Source organism: Choloepus didactylus, chromosome 14 (genome assembly GCF_015220235.1).
Source record: "Choloepus didactylus isolate mChoDid1 chromosome 14, mChoDid1.pri, whole genome shotgun sequence".
Lineage (NCBI taxonomy): Eukaryota > Metazoa > Chordata > Mammalia > Pilosa > Megalonychidae > Choloepus > Choloepus didactylus.
Window position 1 is genome coordinate 85849863 of NC_051320.1, and position 23126 is coordinate 85872988.

Here is a 23126-nt window from a genome sequence, read left to right on the forward strand (position 1 = left end):
CGGCTTCGTGGAGTAGCAGGTGCTCAAGCTTAGTCTTCACAGCGAATGGGCTCCTCGGGAGATGAAGGTCACAGGCTTTCACCTGAGCAAAGGTGTGGCGGCCTGAAACAGGGAGGGAAGTGGAGGGACACATCTTCAGCACAGGCTGGAAGAAAGGGGGAGGGCAGATAAAAAGGAAAGAGGTGGGGCAAGTAAAAGATGAAGCTTTAAGAGGAACGTGGGGCCTTGGGGGAGTACAAAAGTGTACCGGAATTCAGAGGAGCACAACTATATGACTACATAGCGGGGAAAATGGTATGTTCTCAACCAGCCCTTTCCAGATGAGCCCTGACTTTAAATCTTTGATAAGAAGTTAAATTTCGAGAATCTGGTTACCCAGTGCTCCCTGGCTCCATCACAAAGCTTTCAGGCCTGTCGTCCTCTCGGACACAGGAGGTTCTCCTGCCTTCTCACGTCTCTAGGGCCTCTCGGAGGCTCTCCCTAAACTCTCTCTGTCCAGACTCCCTCCGCTGTCCTTAGAAATCTCAGGACTTCCTCCTTCCCTGCGCCCCCAAAACTCTCTCCCACTGATCAACCTCTTTGAAGGGGCCTGACAAACACCGCCAGTGAAGAAGGTGGGGTGACCGCCAATCGTCACGGCAAATCTCGGTCCGATGCCCATAAAGAGTGAAGGAGAGAGAGGCTTGGAGACACGGGTCCTGGGTTCAAATCCCAGCTGCAGCTCTGAGACCTCGGGCAGGTCTGCAGGCAAGTGAGAGCTCAGCTACCTCCTAACTGCTTTTCTCACAAAGCAAGACCGGGACTGTCATTAATGAGGAAGTAGAAGGATGTATGGGCTTGTAATGTCCATTGTCCAATGGACTCCAATGTCCATCTGCTTCACCTCCTGCACTCTACAAACAAGGAAATCAAGGCCCTCAGACTGAGCAAGGGACTTGAGATCACAGCTGACAACAAAGGCACATCTAGAACACAAGTCTGCATAAAAGTGCAGTATTTGGCAAAAAAAACTAAATTGCCTAAAGTGGCTTAGGTCAGTTTGCAACAAGTATTATAGTCCATATTTATAGGACTTTCTATTAGTTTGGCATTCCAATTATCTAAAGAAATGCATGACATAATATTTAAACTTGATTATTCTAAATAAATAGAGGTATTAGCAACAGCATGACAATTATCATAAAATCATAGAATTATTATTATTATTATTTTTTTTTTTTTTGCTTTGACACCAGTAGTTAATCCTCTTATTATACAGATGAGAACACTGAGGTCCAGAGAGGGAAAATGTCATTCCTAAGGATACAAACCTGGTTTGAGCTAACATGGGGCTGTGAAACCTAAGTTTTTTTGTTCTCAAACCACTGTTCTTCCACTACAATATTTGTTCATGCCAACGTATAACCTATTAGGTATCCCCAAATAATTCAGAATATTCCCAAAAGAAATATATACAACAATAAAGTCCTGAAGTGGTGGCTGGCAACCAGAGTATATAAAGTACTGCTAGAAATCAACAAGAAAAAATGTATACAATTTTAAAATGAGGGAAAACCAATGGCTAATAAACAGATAAAAATATGTTCCAAAAATGAAAATCAAAACATCATTCATCTTTTGCTGATCAGCTATGCAAAGATTAATAAAATGGATAATGTCCAGTGTTGGCATGGGTTTGACATCATGTGCACTCTCAAAAAATTGCTTTTAGAAATATAAACTGGTGAACCTTTCTGGAAGACAATTTAGTAATGGGTGTGACACTTAAAAATATGCCTACCCTTTGACCCAGAAATTCTGCTTCTAGGAATCTGTCACAAGTATGTAAATACAAAAATTAGAAACAACCTTAAATGTCCATCAATAAGGAATTGGTTAAATAAATTATGGCATGTCCAGGTCCATCAAAAATGACAATGTAAGTCTATATTTATTCGCATGGAAAGAGTCCCAATAAATTAAATAAAAAGAATCAGATTATTAAAGAGAATGTATAAGATGACGTTACTGTTTGCAAAAACTATGTTATCAGTGAGCATACCTGCACAGACAGATAAGAGTAGTTATGTCTGGATGGATAGATAATTGTGGGTGATAAATGACTTCTTCACCTTTTTTCAATTCTTTCTTAATTTTGTGTTCTGAGTATGTATTACATATATTCAGAAGAAAGTGTGCAGAAAGTAGATTAATGGCTGCCTAGGGCTGCTCTTATGAATACAACTTGATAAACCTTTCTGGAAGGCAATTTTGGGGGCACTGGGGAGTGATGACTAATGACCATGGGGTTTCTTTTGGGAGTTGATGAAAATGTTCTTAAGTTCATTTTAATGATGGTTGCACAACTCTGAGTCTACTAAAAACCTGAATTTAAAATTTAAATTTTAAAATCATTTAAATTCTACATTTTAAATGGGTGAATTTTATGTGATGAAGACTATATCTCAATAAAGCTGTTATAAAAAATAACTTAAAAGATTAAAAAAAGAAGAAATTCGAGAAGGCTTGAGGTTAAAAAAAAAAAAAAAAACCAAAATCAACAAATGTGAGCTGAGCTGGGCAATGGGAGTGTCACATGATGTCCTTTTATGGGACTGCGCCGGCAGCTCTCCAGTCTACACAGGCAAGCTCAGCCAACCAGACTTTCCGGACGCTCTCCCAGCCGGTCCGGATCACCCAGCCCAGGAGGACTCTTGGTCCTTCCAAGCCTGTCAGTCTGGCAGCTAAGTGTCCCTACTTCCCAGAAGCAGCTATTCACATCCACCGCCATGTAGATAAGCCCCAGAGAGCACTCCACCTCCAACGGCCCTCCAGCGCGCTGACTCAGCATGCCTCTCCATATTTGCTCTCCCCTTCAAGAGGCCCAAGGCCACCTTGTAGGCTCAGAGCGTTCTTACAGTTTAAACCTCCCGGTGACATGCTGGGGTCAGAACTGATGATGGCCTGGCCCATGCCTTTCTCAGCAGGCAGTGGGCAGAAGCAGGTGCATGCATTCATTCAGAAGAGCACGGTCTGAGCACCCACTGGGTCTCCAGAGGCTCACAGACCAGCAGAGGGAAGAGATAAGCAGTCAACAAGAAGAGATGTTTGATAAGGGTAACACAAGGGGATCACAGGGGCTGCAGAGATGGCTCCAAGTTTCCTCATGGGGTGAGGGATGACAGCCTCATCATCTCCATAATAAACACTCATGCACCATTTAAGTCAGGCACTGAGCCAGGGGCTAATGGCACCATAAGAAAGAAGACATGCCCCTCTCCTCCAGGAGCTCACATTACAGAGGACTTGCCCTAAACTATCCGCACAGTCCTCCCAATCTCCCAGGGAAAGCCAAGGTAGAACCAACAGGGGTTGGCAACGGTTTGGAAGAGCTGAGTGAGGGAAGGGAAATCTGTAAGTCTGGAATTCAAACATCCCCTCCACCCCCACCACCTCCACTCTAGTCCAAGCCACCTTCGCCTCCTGCCGGCATTCCTGCAATAGCCTCCTGACCTGTCCCCCTTCAACCCATGCTCTACAGAGCAAACTGCAGGAGCCTCATAAGCATGAGCCAAGATCAGATCACTCCTGTGGTAGTTTGAAGCTAAATGTACCCCCCAGTAAAACACAGTCTTAAATATAATCTATCCCTGTGTACCCATTGTAAGTAGGACCTTTTGATGAGGTTACTTCAGTTAAGGTGTGTGGGGCCCAGGATGGGTCTTAATCCTATTACTGGAGGCTTTTATAAGCAGCACGAATTCAGACAGGAGACAGAGAAAGCCACAGAAAGTAAGAAGCTGAAATCAATGAAACCCAGAAGAGAATGGAGAGACCAGAAGACGCCACCATGTGCCCTGCCAAGGATCGCCAGCAGTCAGTCCCAAAATTCCAGAGTCTTCAGGGAGAAAGCATCACCCTGATGATGCCTTGATTTGTACTTTCTTTTAGCCTCAAAACCATAAGCAAATAAATTCCCATTGTTTAAGCCAATCCATTTCCTGGTATTTGCTTGAACAGCCTAGGAAACAAAAACAACTCCTCTTCTCAAAACCCTCCCAAAGCTTCCTTTCTCTCTCTGACTAAAAGGGAAAGTTCCAAAAATACCCAACAAGACCCCGCCCTACCTCCACTTCACCACCCTCTTCTCTCATCAACAATTCCTCCATCGCTCAGACCACTTTAGCCACCATGGCCTCTTGCAGTTCCCTGCACAGGCCACACATGCAGCCACTTTGACTGGTTATTCTCTCACACTCACCTAGATCACCGCACACTCACCCCCTCAGTTCCTCTGGGCCTTTGCTCAAAAGTCACTGTGCTGGTTTGGATATACTATGTCCGCCAAAACACCATTATCTTTTATGCAGTCTTGTGTGGGCAGGAAACATGTTGGTGTTGATTGAGTTGGAGACTTTTGATTGGATGTTTCTGTGGAGATGTGATCACTCAACTGTGGGCGAGATCTTTCATTGGATAATCTCCTTGGAGGTGTGGCCCCACCCATTCAGCCTTGATTAGTTTACTGGAGCTCTATATAAGCTCAGACAGGAATGAGCTTGCTACAGCCAAGAGGGACACTTTGAAGAATACACAGAAGCTGAGAGAGGAGCTGAAGCTTACAGAGACATTTTGGAGATGGCCTTTGAAAGCAGGCTCTTGCTCCGGAGAAGCCAAGAGAGGACAAACGCTCCAAGAACAACTGAGAGTGACATTTTGGAGAGAAGCTGAAGCCTAGAGAGGAACGTCCTGGGAGAAAGCCATTTTGAAACCAGAAATCTGGAGCAGACACCAGCCATGTGCCTTCCCAGCTAACAGAGGTTTTCTGAACGCCACTGACCAACATTCAGTGAAGGTACCCCCTTACCTTGGACACTTTATGGCCTTAGGACTGTAACTTTGTAACCAAATAAACCCCCTTTATAAAAGCCAATCTATCTCTGCTATTTTGCATTCCGGCAGCATTAACAAACTAGTACAGTCACCTTCCTCAGCATTGCCCAGCCTTCTTTCCCTGCAAATTTTTCTCCATAAGCACTTTTCACCATCTCATCTACCCTATATTTCATGTTTTTTTTGTTGTCTGTCTCCCCCAACTGCAATGAAAGCGCCATAAGAACAGGGATTTTTATCTGTTGTGTTCACTGCCGTCATGTCCAGCCTCTGGAAAAATGCTGGCATGCAGTGGGCACTCAGCTAAATGTGTGTGGAATAAATACCGAAGTTCCAGCTGGAGTAGCTGGAGGAGGAGGCACAGGAGCCATCTCCAGGCAGAGGCAGAGCGAGAGCGGGAGGAGGGGTCATGAGCGAATGGGGTCCGGGGGACTGCAGCCTGTGCATATTTTAAAATAATTTTTTAATATCCTGTGATATTTTAAGTAAGTGGAGTTCAGTGGGTGTGACAGTTAGGTTCATGTGTCAACTTAGCCAGGTGATGGTGTCCAGGTGTCTGGTCAAGCAAGCACTGGCTTAACCATTACTGCAAGGACATTTGTGGCTGGTTAATAAACCAGAAGGCTAGTTTATTAAATCATTAGTCAACTGCAGTTGTAGCTGATTACAAAAACAAAGGGCATGTCTTCTGCAAAAAGAGAATTCAATCAGCTGGATTTAATCCAATCAGTTGAAGACTTTTAAGGGAAAGAGAGAGAGGACCTTTTTCTTCTTCTTCACCTAGCCAGCATCTCCTGAGGAATTCATCCAGCACCTTCATGGGAACTGCCAGTTCGCTGCCTGCTCTACAGAATTTGGACTTGTGCATACCCACAGTTGCATGAGACACCTTTATAAAATCTTATATTTATTGATAACTCTTGTTGGTTCTGTTTCCCTAGAGAATCCTAATACAGTGGGGATTTCAGAGTTGAAGACCCCTGCTGATGAGAGTTACCAAGGCCTTCCAGGAGGGCCAGCATTTCCCCCCTTCTCCCAAGAACCCAGCACCCTCTTGGTATTGACAAATATTAAGTGTCTGGTTTCACAAGCATTGATAAGTCCGTTTCCAGAGACCTGTCTGTGCACATGACAGGTATTCATTCGGCTACAAGAACACATTTTAACCTCCACAACCTCAGCTAGTGGGTGTCAGCAATGCAACTGAAAAGGCCGGAAACCGAGGCACAGAGAAACTAAGTTGCCAAAGGACACAGACAGGGACATTGTTGGGATTTCCTACCCCCCAGGACTTCCACCCAGGACCATCCGATGCCCAAGTTCACATTCTCTCTACCACAACCACAACTACACTGTCTCTATGACATGGTAAGTCTCACACTGTCACTTTTTTCATCCTTAAAAATCGGTGTTTCCCCCCTTCTGTCTGAATTTCTTCTCAACGCACCACGCAGGGAGGCCAACGTACAGTTCAGCAATGAAGGAGCAATAGCTACGCCCATCAGAGTGGACTTTCTAAAGCACAAATCTCATCTTCACAGCAGCAGGATTAAAGCCAATCTCCTTCTCAAACTTGTCCCTGATCAATTCTCCAGGGTCAAGTTGCCTCCAATTCCCACCCCCCCATCCCCCAGTTCCCACCCCTTCCCCATCCCACCACATCACATCAAAGCTTTCTCTGATCCCTGGTGCATAGTAGCTGTTGCTTACCACCCCAGACCTGTTCACAATCTCTGCCCTCGGCCCCCAAATCACCGGTCAGTCCTTGTCTATGTGGTGACTCAAAGGCCACCATTTCAGAACTCTTTGCAGATCCCCTTTTCAACACATTCATGTGGCAGATCAAAAGTCACTTCATCCTCTTGAGGAACTGCTCCTTTAGTGTCAGTCTCATTCTCTATACTGGGAGTATTTACTTCTAATCTCCTGTTCCTAGTACAATATCAAGATAGTTGTCAACAAAGGCCCTTTTGAGGCATGACTAGCACACAAAATTGGAAGGTACATTCATGCCAGTGTTAGCTGAATTAATGCTACAAGTCTATATATGGTCAGCCATGCATGACCACGGTTTTGGTAGGCATGTTTAGGCCAGATGCCAAAATCATCATCATCATCACCATCACCACCATCACCATCACTATCACCACCATCATCACTATCATCATCATGATCACCATCAACACCATCACCATCACTATCACCACCATCATCACTATCATCATCATGATCACCACCATCAACACCATCATTACCACCATCATTTCACCATTACCACCATCATCATCACCATCACATCACCATCATCACCACCACCATCATCACTATCACCATCATCATCATCACCACCATCCTCACAACCACCATCCTCACCGTCACCATCATCACGATAGCTAACATTTCTTCTTCTCCTAGTTACTGTGTACCAGGCACCATTTTCACTACTCTCCACATATTAACTCATGGAATTCTTGCCTGTCAGACAGAAGTCTCCATTTGACAGGTAAAAAAACTGAGGCTCAGAGAGGTTCAGAACTTGCCCAGGGTCAGCAAGTAGCCAGTAAGAGTTAGGATTCAAGCCATTTGAGTCACCCTGAAAAGAGGATCCAAAATTCTTTATCAACAGACTACACAACAGAAGCTTTATTTCCGATAATATGATAACCATCTGCAGACTTCCGGTTTCGGCTCCATCAGGATTACCATCAGCAAAGACTTAACACAGTTTCCTTCTTCAAACCAAAAATTAAAAATAATGGCTAAATTCCACTTACCCCAATCAACTCCCAACTTGTTCCAGGATGGGAATACAACACATACACATCATATCCATTAAGATTCTTTCAGAAAAATGAATTTTAAAGAGCAACACATGTATGCTTCACTAATTCATGCAACCCTGCTTATGCAAACGGCTGAATTTGTTGTTCTCCACAATAGCTGCCTGGAGGGCCCACACCCTTTTACATGATGATGCATCTTAGAACCGGGCAACATGCCCCAGTATGTGGCTCCTGGTTGCCCAGGAAGTCACAGGGCTTGGAGTCAGGAAGCCAGAGCTCAACTTTCAGCTTCTGTTCCCTCCTCCACTTGAACTCCACTGAACACCAGGGTGACACTCCTTCTGGACCTTAGAGGACGACTCAAAAGAGTTTCTCAAGTAGCAACAAAATAATTGTCAAACTCTAAAAAAAGAATGAAGTCATTTTTTCATCCAACATGGAGCTGTACCTAGTCTACTACAGGGTGGGCACTCTGCCACGTGGGCACTAAGGACTCACTGAGAAAACCAAGACTGCAGGGAAAAAACAAAACCAATGTGTGTTTGTGTATATGTGCAAGTGTATGTATGTGCATGTTTGTATGTATGTGTACGTGAGTGCACGAATGTCTATACATGTGGGCGAGGTTTGTATGTGTTCATGTTTGTATGTGTATGCATGTGTGTGTGTGCTTTAGGAGGCATGTTAATGTATTTTCTCACTAACCTATCACTCGGTAAGGCAGTTCATCCCTGTTTCACAGCTGGGGAAACAGAGGCTCAACAAGTTAAGCATCTTGTCCAGTGAGTAAGCAGAGAGCCAGGACCCCAGGTCTGAGTCGCTGAAAAGGTCATATTGTTTCCTCCTCCCTGTCTGCCCAGGCATGGAGGCTGGGATAAAGGATCCCTGGCAGCAGCATGGAGGATGGACTAAGGTGGGGTGGGGGGACCAGAATGGGAAACAGGGAGTTAGGATAGGGCTGTATCGTCCAGAGGTCACATGAAAGCCAGGGCAGAGGAGCCTGAGGCAGGGACTGTGGGGAGGCACAGAAGGACCTGATGGGAGATGCTAGAATAGGCTCACTGTGGGTAAAGGCAGCACTGGTTTGGTTTGGGAGAGGAGCAAGAGAGGCAGTGGGGCAGTGGACATTAAGGAGGGACTATCTCTTCTCCAGACTCAGACCTAGGAGGTCAGAACACCAGGAAAATCTTATCACCTCTCCTTGTGTGTTCCACTGAAACAGGAACCAAAGACAGCTGAAGTTGTTGGAGAACGTGAGAAAGAAGAGAGGGGACAGACTTGCTACTTCCTCACCCCATCTTCCACTGAAGTCCGGAACTGTGCACACTGGGGATGCAGAGACTGGTCAGACCCGGAGCCTGAGGAGGTTACAGATCAGACCCAGCCACTGCACCAAACCAGAAAGCTCAGCGCCTTCAACGGCTCTCCCAAAACTCATGCCCCTCGTCCATCCATCCCTGAGCCAGCTGACCCACGTACCTCCACGTCTTCCCTCTCCATCTCCTGGGCCACTTGCTCCCAGACTCCCACAAGGGCACCCTAACATGCCTCCCTGCTTTCAGTTCATGTCCTCCCCACCTAATCTATTCAGTCCAATGTAGCCAGAGTCACCTTTCTAAAGAGCAGGTGTCAGTCACCTCACACTCATGTCTTAAGCCCTTCAATGGCTCCGCAATGGCCTCAAGATAAAGTCCAAACTTCTTAGTTTCAGGATGTGGCTCCTGCCTTCCCACACTGAGTCGCTCAGAGTTGCCAGCACATACCACCCTATTTATCCTACCACCCACAGCCTTGCTTAGGCGGTTCCCTACGCCTAGAATTTCCTTCCCTTCCTTCCGCTCTTTCCTGATTAATCCCTATACATTATTTCGAGCTTCACTTGAGGATGTCTTCTCCAGCCCTGCCTGTAAGGTGGCATCAGGCACCTCTTCAGGTGTCCCATGTATCTTATGTCCCCTGTTTCCAGGACAGCAGAGATGGCGCCAGCCCCTGGCACATGGTAAGCACTTAATACACAAAGAATGAATACGAGGCAACAAGTGTTATGGTGCTCAAAGAAGAAAATAATTGCAACAGGGAAGACCAGAAAAGGCTTCACAGAGAGGGTGCATGTGAGCCATGCTTTAAAGAATAAGTTGGATATTTAGTAGGTGGAGAAGTTAGGGAAAGGGCAAGTCAAGTGGAAGAAATAATAAGAGCATGAAGGTATAAAAGTATAAGACTCTGGTGGAGAACATCAAACAGGTTGGTAGTTGGTGGGTGAAAGTGGAGGGTGAGGGAGGCAACAGGTGAACCAGAATTTCAGAGATGTCATGTGAGGGGGCCATCCCCTTCTGTATTAGTTAAGATGGTTTTTGGCTACAGAAAATCCAACTCAAAATAGTCTAAAGAAAGGGTGTTCAATGTCTCCATCTTTCTGCTCTGCCATGCTCAGCAGGACTCTTAAAGCTAGGCTCCCTCACGGTCCCAAGATGGCTGCCACAGCTCCAGGTATCACATGCCAACCCTATGATATCCCACAGTATTAGAGAGGCTGTTTCTTCCTAAATGTCTCTTTTAAGACGGAAAAAAAAATATTCTTTCCTCAAAGCCCACACCCCCCACAAACAAATTTCGCCTCATATTGTACTGACCAGAGCTGTGTGACATACCTGTTCCTGCACCAATCACTGCCAAGGGTTAAGAAGACCAGAGTAATGTATCCCTGTGGCTGGGGCCACCTCCCTTGAAGCCCCTGGAAGGTGGGCTTCTGAAAAGATCAATGTTCCGTCAGTAAGGAAGAGAGGGAGAGAACAGGCAACCAGCAATATCTGCTACAACTTATCACCCACTCCCTCCCAAGCACACCATGAAACAGAGTGTAATCTGAAAATATCCATCTCCACCCTTCCGCCCATCTATTTTAGTTCTGAGGAAGTAACTGTCCTACAAGAGGAAATTTGCTAAAGGCTATTATGGGAAGGTCTATAAACACAACCACAGTTTGCTCCTCTAGATCAGGAGTTCTGTGACAGTAAGGGATAGGAAACAGGGATGGGCGCATTCCAAAGAGAAACCCAAATGCTGCTGTTAGAGTTAACTTTTACCTTTTTCCTTAAACAAATGTCTTCTTCAGCCCTCCAAAAAAGTCACCAGAACTTTCCTACCACAAGGACTTTGACCCAGCTCTTCGCAGCCTTGACCGTCCCCGTCCCCCCACCCCATGCCCCCACACTCACTGAAATCCTGCCAGCCTCCAAGAGCCTCTGCACAAAGCCTTCTCTGACCACCTCAGGGCTCAATGGCTCTCCCTTCCCCGTGCACTCACGGCTAGTCCTTTCTAACCTCACCACAGCAGGGACAAACATCAGCCCAAAACTGTAAACAGCCACACACCTTTCTCTTCTACCCCAACTGTAAAGTATTCGAGTGTGTGGACTTTGATTTTTCATCCTTGGGCCCTAAATGTCTGGCACATAGAAGGATATGCTGAAGAAGTCTGTGGAATGAAAATTCTTGCAAGTGAAATGAATTAGCTCTTTCATGCTCCCTCTCCCTATTGATACTGCAAATGAAACTCTTACCCAGTTTCAGAACCACTTTGGTTTACAACTAATTATGTGCCAAGCCCAGGCTTAGCCACTTTCCTTATATACTGCTCTATTTAGCACCTTTATAAAAAAAAAAAAAAGCTTGCAAGATTTTTTTCCAATTTATAGAAGAGGAACCCGATGGTCAGAGAGACTCTGAGAAAAGCCAAGGGCAGGCTCTCCCAAGGCCACATGAGGGATCAGGACACGGAATTCAAATTCAAGTCTTTAGAGGCAGTATTGCATCACAGTTAAGAGTGGGCACTAATCACAGGTCACCTAGCTTCAAAGCTTGCCACTTACTGGGCCTGACCTTGGGGAAGTGAGTTAGCCTGTGTGTATCTCAGGTTACTTCAGGATACAATGCGAATGATGAGAGCATCTGTTTCACAGGGTTACTATGAGGATTAAATGAGTTCATACAGGAAAGCAGCTTAGAATAGTGCTTGACGCCTACTGATGTGCAATAAGTATTAGCTACGATTATTGATTGCAAGTCCAGTCGTTTTCCCATTACATCAGGACGAATGCTCCTACCCTCTGCCCACTGAGTCACCTCGGGCAAAAAAGAGTGACCTGGCCAAAGGACAGGCCTTGGAGAGATGGTGAAAACCACCACCCAGAGCACCAGGCCATGGAAAAAGCGGGTCAGGGGCAGTGTAGACTATATGACGCATAAGTTCCATCCCACAATGGGTGTCCCCGCAGCTCAGCCCTCACGTGTGCAGGCCCAGGGAACCACTGGGAACGAGTACTGCTTGGGTCCGGGAGGCAACTCTGGTCCCCAAGGCCCAGCTGACCTCATACCAAAGAGCAGCTCAGTCTGGACAGGCTGAAACGCTTGTGGTCCCACCCTTGAAAACCCAGTGCCCACAGTGATTTCTAGAGAAGGCAGAGTCCTGAGATGGCTCGACAGCCATGAGGGAAGGTGCCCACAGGAAGCCACGTCCCAGTGGCCTCGGAGTCGAGAAAGACCCCTTTCGTCTTTGAGGCACTCCTCAGCTTCCCACCCTCCCACATTCACTATCCCACTGTCGGGACAGGAGCTACCACTCTTTTTATATAGGTGAGGAGACTGAGCCACAAAGAGGCCAAGGGACTTTTATTAAAGATCACATAACTAGTCAATAGCAGTTCCCGGACCAGAACTCAGACTTCTACGTCTCAGTTCAGTGCTATTTTTCATTCTCTTACGTCTTTTGCATCAGGTTTTGTCTCCTTCAAGCATACAAATTTCCTTCTTCCTTCTCTTTCTCTCTCCTTCCCTTCCTTTTTCCTTCCATCCATCCTTCTGTCCTTCCTTCCTTCCCTCCTCCCTTTGCAAATATGTATTGTCTTCCCTGTGCCAGGCACAGTACTAGACACTGGAGGTTATATAGAAGAAAGTGGCATTTGAAGGTCTGACTCTTATTCATCTCCAGCCCCTCTCCACGGGGTCCCTGCAGCAGGCAAACTCCTAGGAGGGGCTCCGCAAGGGTTTGCTGATCTGAATTTTTATTGCTAATGTTCTGATATGGATACCAAGATGGAGATTTTTACATTTCTGTAAATATTTTCTTTCTTTTCCTGGTTTGAAAAAGAAGACTGAATATATGAACCTGGCTCATTTCAACTTGGTGTCTATCAAAGCAACAGAAGAGCCAAGACCCCTCTTCGAAGGAACCAAAATCTCTTCTGAAAAGAGGGCCTGAAAGTTCCTCCCATCAGTCCAGGGAAATGCCAAGAAGGCCTGTGTCTGCCTCGGAGCATGGGTGGGGAACAGGCTCCTGGGAAAAATGTAAACCCTTGGGTGTGGACGGAGAGACCAAACACACACCACCAGTCTAGTGTTGAAATCTCGGGGCCAAAAGCTCATGTCGAGACTTGTCCAGGACCCAGGACACCCTTGGTCCTCGTCTGAAGCATAAAACCACTCTGCGGAAATACTTCTACTATTCAGGTTGGGTGGGAATCTCGTGGGTTGTATAAACCAACACGCACCCGTCAACAAAACAAACAACACAACACAAATGGGTGCACTGGCATCTTGGAATTAACCTAACAGGGCAGTCAGAGAAAGAACACCAGTATGTTTAAAACAAAGATAATATATAAGAACAAAAAACCCTAATGAAAGAATAGGACCCAAGGAAAAGGTCCTATCTGAAAATGATCCAAAGAGAACTTCTAGAAGTAAAATGTACAGTCATTAAAATTAAAAACTCAATGGTGAGAAAATTCAACCAATACGGTAACAGAGCAGACCAACTCAAGCCAACGCAGCTCTCCTGGGGGGGCCTGCCAGTGGCGGGGCACGAGAGAAACGAGAGGCACAAGACACGGAGCCCCCCCTCAAGATGCCCATCCTGAGAAGAGGCAAGCAAATGAGGAATACAATCCCTACAAGCTAGCTGCAATGATGCCAACCACTTGGGCACCCCTAGGCTGGTTGGTTTTTCTACGTTTTCTCCACTAAGACAGGATAGTAAGTGCAAACACAAGGAAATCGAGAAAGGGAGAAAACCCCACTCAGCTGCAGTCAGTAAGAGAGCCCAGGGTCTTCTGGTTCCCCATCCTTGATCAAGAAGCACTCCAAAGCAATGGCTGAGCACTCCTTTTATGTTTCTACCGGGAAGGATAACTAGTTAGATAGAAACACACAAGATAGGAACACAGTAGAGTTACACACGGGTAGAGCTTTATAAAAGCAGATGCCTTGGCAGAAAATTCCTGATCACCCTTGACGAGGGCAATGCACGCCACACCCCAGAAGCCATGAGCAGGTGTTGTCCTGACACCCGTCTTCCCGTCCCACCTGCAGATGGTCCGCACCCACCTTGTTCCACATGACGCCCACTGCATCTGGAGGAAGCACTCACAGGCCTTTTCTTTATCCCAAACCAGACTCCAGCTGGGACCCGTCATCGGAAGGACATAACTCACTAATTTTTCTGATTTGTTAACTCTGTGCACCTTTGCATTTCCTTACTAAGGGCAGAGAGGAAGAGGAAATGCCAAAAATACAACAAGGGGGACCATTTCCAAGGGATTGCAATGGAAGGGGCTGTCAGGGAGACTCCAAGCCACGAACGGCCTCTGCCTCTTGGCATCCCAGTGCTCTGCGGGCCAGAAGAGCTAATGTGACTCCCAAAGTGCTTAGAGGCTCAGGAAACTGTCTACTTCCTGTGAGCCTCTGGGACAGGAGCCCATTCCTTCTACATAACTGAGAGGACTTAAGAAATGTGGTCTTAATTAGCCCTCTGCAGTGGCTACACACGTCATTGTGTGTTCCCCTACGTTCAGAAGATGGGGCCACCCTGCCAGGCCCCACCAAACGCTGCCAAGCTCTCGGTTCTTTTTCCCCTAGTGGTTCACATGGATTTGTGCTGATCTAGCCACATGCTCCCCCCTAACCTCTCTTGTGGCCAGTAGCCTTGCTCTGGGGACAGGGCTGGCTGTGGTTCGGGATCTAGCTGTTTGGAATGGAGATTTTAGGTGTACAAAAGGCATACGTGTTGGGATTCACGCCGCTGAGAAATCAACCACAGGAGACTTTAAATTGGGCGCCAACCTCTCACCCTCCCAATCCCTTCCTGGAGTTGATGCCAGGGTAGCTGGGCAGGCAGAGTTTCATGGGTTGGTAAATTTAATTAATTCATGAGGCAAGATGAGAAGAGTTAGTATCCCTGGACTGCAAGTGAACAATCCGTCCTGCGGCCTGAGAAACGCACAGCGAACCGGATCCGCAACTTGAGCCTTTCACGAAAAGCCCGGCACAGAGAAGGGTTTCTCCGAAGGAATGAATAAATGAATGGCCACACTGGGGAGGGCAGGGAGGGAACAAGTGAGACGACTCCACCCCTGCATGGACACCTTTGGGAAGATTTCCCTGACCCCGCCCCCCCCCCCCCCCCACACACACACACACACTGGGTCAGGAACCTCTCACCATCTGTGCCTGGCAGAAAACGGCCCCTCAAGATGCCCATGTCCCAATCCCAGAACCTGTGAATATGTCACTTTATACGGCAAAGGGGGCTCTAGGTGGCAGATGGAATTAAAGTTGCTAATCAATTTACCTTAAAACAGGCAGATTATCTGGATACCCAGATGGACCCACTGTCATCACAGGTGTCCTTAAAAGCCAAAGAGATAGAAGACAGAGAACCAGAGAGGGGGCAGCCTGAGAAGGACCGCCCTGATGTTGCTGGCTTTGAAAATGGAGGAAGGGGCCATGAACCAAGGAATGCAGGCAGCCTCTAGAAGCTGGAAAAGGCAAGAAAAGATTCTCCCTAGGGCCTCCACAAGGAATACAGCCCTGCTGCCTCCTGAGTCTGAAATGATCCAGGAAGACCCACTTCAGACTTCTAACTTCCAGAACTGTAAGATAATAAATCTGTGTTGTTTAAAGCCCCTGAGTTTGAGGCAATTTCTTACAGCAGCAACAGGAAACATGTATACCATCTATCACTGCAGTTATGCTAATGTAACATAATTTTTATTTATATACCTGTCTATGGTCCCCATCACTAATAATAATAACAATAATCGTTAACATTGGTTGAGCACTTACTACATGCCAGGGCCTGAACCGAGTTTTTTTTTCCATACATGTAAGACACTAAAAAAGTTAACTTCAATTGAAGGTTATGATGAAGGTAAATCCAGGGATCTGAGAGCAGGGGAGTTAGAGGCATCCTCCAGGAACTAAAGACACAGGTGCATTGAGAGGATGAGTAAGAATTAGCTTGGGAAAGAAGAACATCCTATGGAGGAAGAACATAAGCAGAGGCTCAGAGAAATGAACCAGGAGAAGGAACGTGTGCTGGCAACTAGGCAGCTGGGGGCTGAGCCTCAGGCTGCAGAGTTCCATGTTCAGGTCTCTCGCCCATAAGCCTCCTAGGAGGTCCAGTGTCACAGGCTCTCCCACCTGCCTGAAATCTCCATTTGGAAGCTTCCTAGACATGTCATTTTGGGCATGGACAATGCTGAACTCCTGATTTTCTCCACCAATGTATTCTGTCCCATATGGACTCCCAAAATGAGGCCCCCATGCACCATCCTGTTCAAGGCAGAACCCTAGGAATCACCCTTGATTCCTCCCATCACCAACACCCATCAATTCTACCTCCAAAAGCTAGGTGGGAACCATCCACTTCTCTCCATCCCCACTGCAATCACCCTGGTCTAAGATACTATCTCCCTCTTGGATAACTGCAAGGGCCTCCAAATGTCTCCCTGCTTCCACTCTTTGCCCCTATAATCTCTTCCAAGTCTCCAAAGTGGTCTCTTTAAAATGCAAATCAGATCCCGTCATCACTCCTGAGGACTTCCCTTTGAACTGGGAGGGACTGGGTGTTGAAACAACCTCCCCAGCACTGCCTAAAACACCCAGACACTCCAGTGTCTGGCCCTTCTGTCCCAGAATGGTCTTTCCCTAGCGCAACTCAGCCCCCTCCTCCTTGAGTCATTATTCCTGTCCCTTGTTTGTGCTTGTTTCCTTGCTAACTAGTACCACAATCACTCACTTTTTAGAAGTTACCTGCTTCTTTCTTTTTCGATATTCTTTTTCAAATATCTCCTCCACCGCAATGGCAGCCCCATGAGGGCGGGGCCCGGGTCTGCCCCGCATCACGGCATCATCAGTATTTGACACAGTGCTTCTCCTGTAGCAGATGCACAGCGCATGTTTGTTGGGTTGAGTCATTAAAAAAGAAGTGTAGAGCTGACATTGAAAGATGAGGCTGGAAACAGAAGGCCTTGAAAATCAGATCCTATTCATCTTTGCATGCCTGGCACCTCCCACAGGGGAGGCACTTGGCAAATATTTGGAGGATGAATGAATGAAAGAATGATTGTGGATTTCAGGTGATTGAGTAGTGCAGTTCAGGGTTACGGCTTTCCTCCATGGGACTTCTTACGCAGTAACACGTGCCTGGGGCATTCAGCAAGTACTCAATAAATGCTAGATGGCATTGTCACTATTGTTTATGTGGGGCATATTTGTGCATTCCTCTAGCAAAGACTTCTAGAGCTCATGCCAGCTATAGTGGCTGGGAGAGAAGTGAGAAGAGAAAACAACACAGGGGAAAAAAGAGTGGGGTGAAAGGAGTCAAGCAAATACAACCACTGAGAACTTGCTGGGGAAAATCAGAGACAATAGTGTCCCAGATAACATGTGTTTCCTTCTCTCCCCTAGACCGCAGCCACCTGGGTACAGAGTGGAGATGCCATCTGGGAGGTGGTCCTCACCAGGCAGGGCCCCATTTGAATGCACACATTCACCTCTGGGCCTGCAAGTCTTGGACTGATTTTGAAAATCTGGTTTACTGTGGCTGGTGAGGACTGGGGAACTAGAAGGAATTTCAATTTCCTTCACCAAATGGCAACCTTGCAAAAAAGTCCTCTCCAACACTATCACATACTAAAAATGAAGAACCAGCCTTTCAGAGCTCTCATGAGAAGAAATAGATGGGCTGCTTAGCTCACAAGAAATAGGAGGGCTGAAAATCAAGTAAAGAAAACAACATGCAGTATACATTATGCACTAAAATACTGCCCTTTTTCCGACTTCGGAGTTCCTATTTTTCAAAAAAGAATGGGATGAAGAAAAGTAATTCCACATATAATGCACCACCCATTTTATGTTTCAAATCCATTTGCTGGCTGAATCTCGTAAGAGCAGGATTTAGCAAAATTTTTTAATTCCCTATCTCAAAATATGTAGTTTGAGATAACTGCATGTCTCAAAAATAGCAACAATAACAGATAAGTTAGAACAAGAGAAGGCAATAAAGCGATTAAGTTTATAATGCAAAGAAAACATATTTCCAAAGCCTGTTTCATGGTCCGGAGACCATAATCTGGCCCTGTGGAAGGAGCACTGGATTGGGAGTCTGAAGCCTTTGACACTGTTCCTGGCCATGTCACCAACTGGCTGTGTGACCTTGGGGAAGTTACATCACCTCTCTGGGCCTCATCCCTGTAACAAGGGACAGGAATAGATGGTTCCTAAGATCATTTTTCTTTCTAAACTGTTGAGATTGGGTGTTTCCAGGCTGGTATCTTCTTAATGCGTACAATGCATCTCTAATTGGCAACACGTAAAGCCCTTGGAGTGAGGGTTGAAGTAAAGACAAAACGATCTAAAGACTGACTTATATTTCACAATCCCAAAACTTGACTCAGTAATCCATGCCCTACTGCCATCCCAGAATCAATTATGCCAAAACAATCTGATCGAGTATATGGGAAAGCACTGGGAAAAAGTTCTTGTTCTGATTAGCACAGGTAAAGCTGAGGTCAAGCTATCGAGTTGGCTATCGTCTCCGTGCACTAGTGGAAAAAGAAATTATTCAAGGAAACCGCGCAAGGAGTGCGCGGGATTAACGCTCAGGATATATTAAACCGCAGAATACTCGACACCAGCCAGTTTCTTTTTTCTTTTAAACTTCACATTGTCCTTTGAAAAAGCAGCAGGTCCCAAAATGGTACGAGCGGAAATCACAAGCCATTTCCCCTTGTCTTCCCGTGAGCAAATGCCAAGCCCCAAGTGGGATTTGTTTCTATTATTATTATCATTATCATTATCATTATTTTCATGTCGTTCCGTTTCGTTGGCTTTTCGCAAGTGGCATGGGGCCCGCCTGGCAGCCCGTGCCCGGACGGGGATCGGGGACTGCGGGGCCGCCGGCAGCGGCGGTACTGGCCCTGCCAGGAACTTTCCTCCACCACGCCAACGAGACAATGCCGCGGCCAGCGCCCGCGCCTCGGCGCGCCGAGGGCGCCCCAGCGGCGGGTCGGGGCCGCCAGGCGCGCAGTCCCGGCACCTCTCCGGGAGGGGGGCGCAGAAACACGGCCCCACCATCCCTCACGTAAGCGTTTCGTAGAACAGGGGGCCGCCAGGCTCGCCGCCCGGCACCTCTCTCGAGAAGGGGACGCAGAGACCTCTTAAGCGGCCTCGGAGGCCCTGCAGAGCCCGTCCCGGCGCCCGCTCCCTCCCCGCGGAGAGAGCGCCCCTCGCTGGGAATGGGCCCGGGAGCCCGCCAGGCGCACCGGCCCGGCCCCTCTCCGCGCTGGGGGCCGGGGAGAGGGCGCAGAACGACCCCGGGTGCCCTGCAACTCACCGGGACCGGGCGGGCCGCTGGGCATTATTCGATCGCGGGCTCGGCGCCGGCTCCCCGGGCAGCAGCGCAGACGCCCGCGCCCCGGCACCCCTCGGCCGGGCGTTCGCGGCTTCCCAAACGGCACAAATACGCGGCCCGGTACGAGCCCACTTGGGCCCGGGGGCTTCCCGTGCGCAGAGTACCCGCCCGCAGCGGCGGCGGCGGCGGCGAGGCGCGGGAGCCGAGCGCGGCGCAGGAAGGGGCGGGCGACCATGTGCGGAGGGGGAGGGCGGCCGCAGCGACGCTAGGCGGCTCGGACGATCCCGCTCGGCGGCGGAGGGCGCGGGTTTCAGGAAATCCAAACACTTCTGCAGGAAATCAGAATCCTGACTAAGCATTCCCGGCCCGGGGGCCGCTCCGCGCCGAGGGGCTCCCGCTTCCCTTAACCCTTGGTCCGCCGACCACGGGCGGGGGAAAGGGGGAGTCGTGGAGGCCAGGGGGCCCGACCTAGGGCGGGGGGCGCGGCGGAGGCCGTTGCCTGGCGCCCTCTGCCCCCAGCCGCACTCACTCGCCTGCTTGCGGCCTCTGCGCCCGGAGATAGGAAGGGTGCGATTCCTACAAATGAAGGCTTCGCCTTGGGTGGGGCCTTTCTGACACTCGGGACCCCGGGAATGGGCCTGGGCCTCTTTCCCGTCCTGCAGAGGATGGGCTTGCAATTCCTCTCCGTTTCCCGGAATTTCAGTGAAGAAATGACTTCTGGCTGCCCCCTGTCACCGCTTCCTCTCTGCTAAATTTCCTCATTTTTGCCCAGCGTGAGGGGGCAGGGCCTTTCTGAGTCAGGATAGAGTAGTGGTTAATAGGTGAGGACTTGGGACTCCGACCTGGTTTGGTATCTGGCCTTTGCTTTTCCCAGCTGTGTTACCTAGGGCCAGTCACTTAACTTCTCTGAGACTGTTTCCTCAAATGTGATTTGGGCTGGTAATACTTCCTTTATAGATTTGAGGTAGAAACCAGTTGTCTAGACAGGGACTGACAGATTGTAAATGCTCAAATAAACCATAGCCATTGTTGTAGTTATTATTACTTTTAAAAGAAGTTAGAGAAAGAAGAATTTTAATTTGTAGGGGGCATATCTGTGCCTACCTACAAAGCCAGAGACAGTGGTCTCTCCCCCTTAGAACTTCTTTTTCCCTCTTGATCAACTGGATGATTATTTTTCTTTGCAGCCTTTCAGAAACTACCCGGCAGGAAAGGTTAGTGGCTTGCGGCAGACCTGTTTTAGGTGAAATTTGAAACCCAGCAAACCTCATGGAATTTGGGATTTTACTCTTAACCCGAGAGTCAGGACATTGGGAGATCTGTTGAAAAGTCTGGAGAAGATTTACAAAGTTTGGGGAAACCAAAATCCACCTCTGCTCAGTAAAGCCTGGACTGGGCTGTCAGTGGGAGTGGTTCATTGTGGTTTCCCTTGGAAATGCCACATTTGAGGAGCTTCTACCTTGAGGATCTGGATCTGAAAAAAACTTGGTGGATCTGAAAAAACTTGGTGGTTTTTTCTGTAAGTGATCCAGATTCCTTTGAAACCCAATCAGACTTTGAAGAGGGAACAACATGCCCATGAGTGAAAACAAAAGCTTGAAATAAACCTACTTGGGAACTGAAAGTTGGGTTATTAGCTGCTATTCTCCAAGCAAGGACCAGGCCTCTATTTTAGATCCAACTCCCATTCCATAGTCGGAAGCAATGGGACAAGCCTGAGGCTGGGCACCAGAGTCCAGGTTCCTGCCACAGGTGCTTTGCAGTCGCTGCTCCTTGTGCCTGGAGCTGATTCTTAGCAGTCAGCTCTCAGCCCAGAAGTCAGCTCTCCCGTGGGGTTTTCCCAGCCATTTGACCGCTTGTCTCTGGCTCCTCTCCCACACATGGCACACCCTGTTTTAGTGCTTTACAGCCCTTGCTGCTATTTAATGCATCTTATTTGGTCGTTCTGTCTCCCCACTCCTGGGCCAGCTGCATCCTAGCAGGACCGCTGTTTTTCTCATTTGTCCCTGTATCTCAGTGCCAAGGGCAGAGATGGCCCATAGGAGTCCCTCCTCGAAGACATGCTGAATGATTGAAAGATGCAAACAAGGCCGGAGTTGCAGGTTCGAGCCCTCCCTCAGGCAGACATATTCTCTCCATCCCTCTGTCCCTGTATCAGCTGGGAACAACTGTGTAATGGAAGACGCTCCAGACGGCTCTAGTAATGGTTCTGGAAAGTTAAAGCTCTAAGTAATTAAGACTGACAGAGGAAGCAACTGCAGTCTCATTGGTACAGATGCAGTTAATTGCTGCCTCCTTTGTGCTCCCCCAACACTTAGGCTCATTTAAAGAACTTACTACATTGTATGCATGCTAGGTGAGCCCTCTCCCCAGTTGGATGGCAAATTCTTTGCGTTGGAGAGAAAGTGGGAAGAGAGGGAACCTGTATTTATAGACCACTTCCTCTGGGTAGGGCACTGAACAAGGTGAATTTGAATTTATTTAGAGACAATTTTTAAGTGCCTATAATGTGCCCCGAACTCTTCTGGGCAGTAGATCTGCAGAGTTGAACAAGAACTGTTCCTGCTGTCAAAGGAAGACTGGCAGGAAAGTTGAGAAGGAAGGGAGGTCAGTACTCTTACAGAGGTATGGCCAGAGGGTCACCGGGGTACAGAACATAGAGGGTGCAATCAGCATGGGGGAAGGGGAGAATCCAAAAACACTCCCAAGAAGTGAGTGCTCTTGAATTCAGTTTCCAGGAGGAGGTAGGACTTCTTTATGTAGATGAGGGACATGGACTTGCCAGACAGAGTTGAAAGCAGGTATGCTGTTAATGCCCTCTGCCGTGCCCCTGGGCCCATGTCTCACTTTCCCGGCAGCTGCAGTTTAATGCTGTCCGTGCCAAGGAACTGTACCAGAAGTGCCCCCACTACTCTTAATCTCTGCCTCAGGGCTTTCTCCCAAGGCCAGGGGAGCCTGCAGAGCCTTGAAGAGCCTAACGGCCCTGGGGCCGTCCTCAACTAAAGAGGGACAGCGGTCAGTGAATAAATGCCCCAGCCTCCCAGTCCCTAAGGAGAGGCATTTCTACACCGTGCTCAACAGGTTCGCCAGAGGATCCCCCCATGGGATTCAGTCTCTTGTTAGCTCACTCTTCGTGCCTTTTCTTCCTTCCCTGCTTCACTTTCTCACTCTCCTGTTTGTCCTTCCTGGGACCACCTCCCACATAAACTATCTGCACCCAACTCCTTGTCTCAGGGTTGACTTCTGGGGAAACCCAATCCAGGGCCACCTTCATTCATTCACATAACTCAGGTGGGCACCTCCTTTGTGCCTGAGCAAAGACTGGGCATGAGTGCACCACATGATTGGGTAACTGAGGGTCATCGTGGTCTGAGGACATGGCGTGTGTTCAGACACGGAGAGCAGTGAGACTCAAAAGCTTTGTCCCGCTTTGCAGTTGAGCAAACTGAGGCACAGAAGTGTTGAGGAACTTGCCCAAGGTCAGACACCGAGGGAGCAGAGGAGCTCTGGAGTCCAGGCTCTTAACCACCACCCTGCCTTTCCAGGTGGTGAAAGCTGTGGATGCAGGGTGTGGATGGAAATGTGTAAAGGAGAAGTTAATAGGATCAAGACTGAGCCCTGAGAGACACCGTAGGCGGCAGAAGTGGCTCCTACAAAGAAGATGGTGAGGGAGTGGTCAGAGAAAAAGCATGGTAGGAAATCCAGGTAAAAGGGGGTTCAAGGAGAGAGTGCTTCTAAAAGCTGGGAATGGCCAGCACTCTCAAATACCCCAGAAATTT

General features: G+C 48.0%; 1 protein-coding gene across 6 annotated transcripts in view; it reads right to left on the bottom strand.

Annotated features, from left to right (window-relative positions):
* Window positions 1-19454, bottom strand: part of ASAP1 (ArfGAP with SH3 domain, ankyrin repeat and PH domain 1) — a 377838-nt gene extending 358384 nt beyond the window's left edge. For all 6 annotated transcript variants that reach the window (XM_037802373.1, XM_037802371.1, XM_037802368.1 and 3 more), the window contains exon 1: window positions 19330-19454. The gene's annotated coding sequence lies outside the window, so the exon portion shown is untranslated. The remainder of the gene's footprint in view (window positions 1-19329) is intronic.
* Window positions 19455-23126: the final 3672 nt, after the last annotated feature.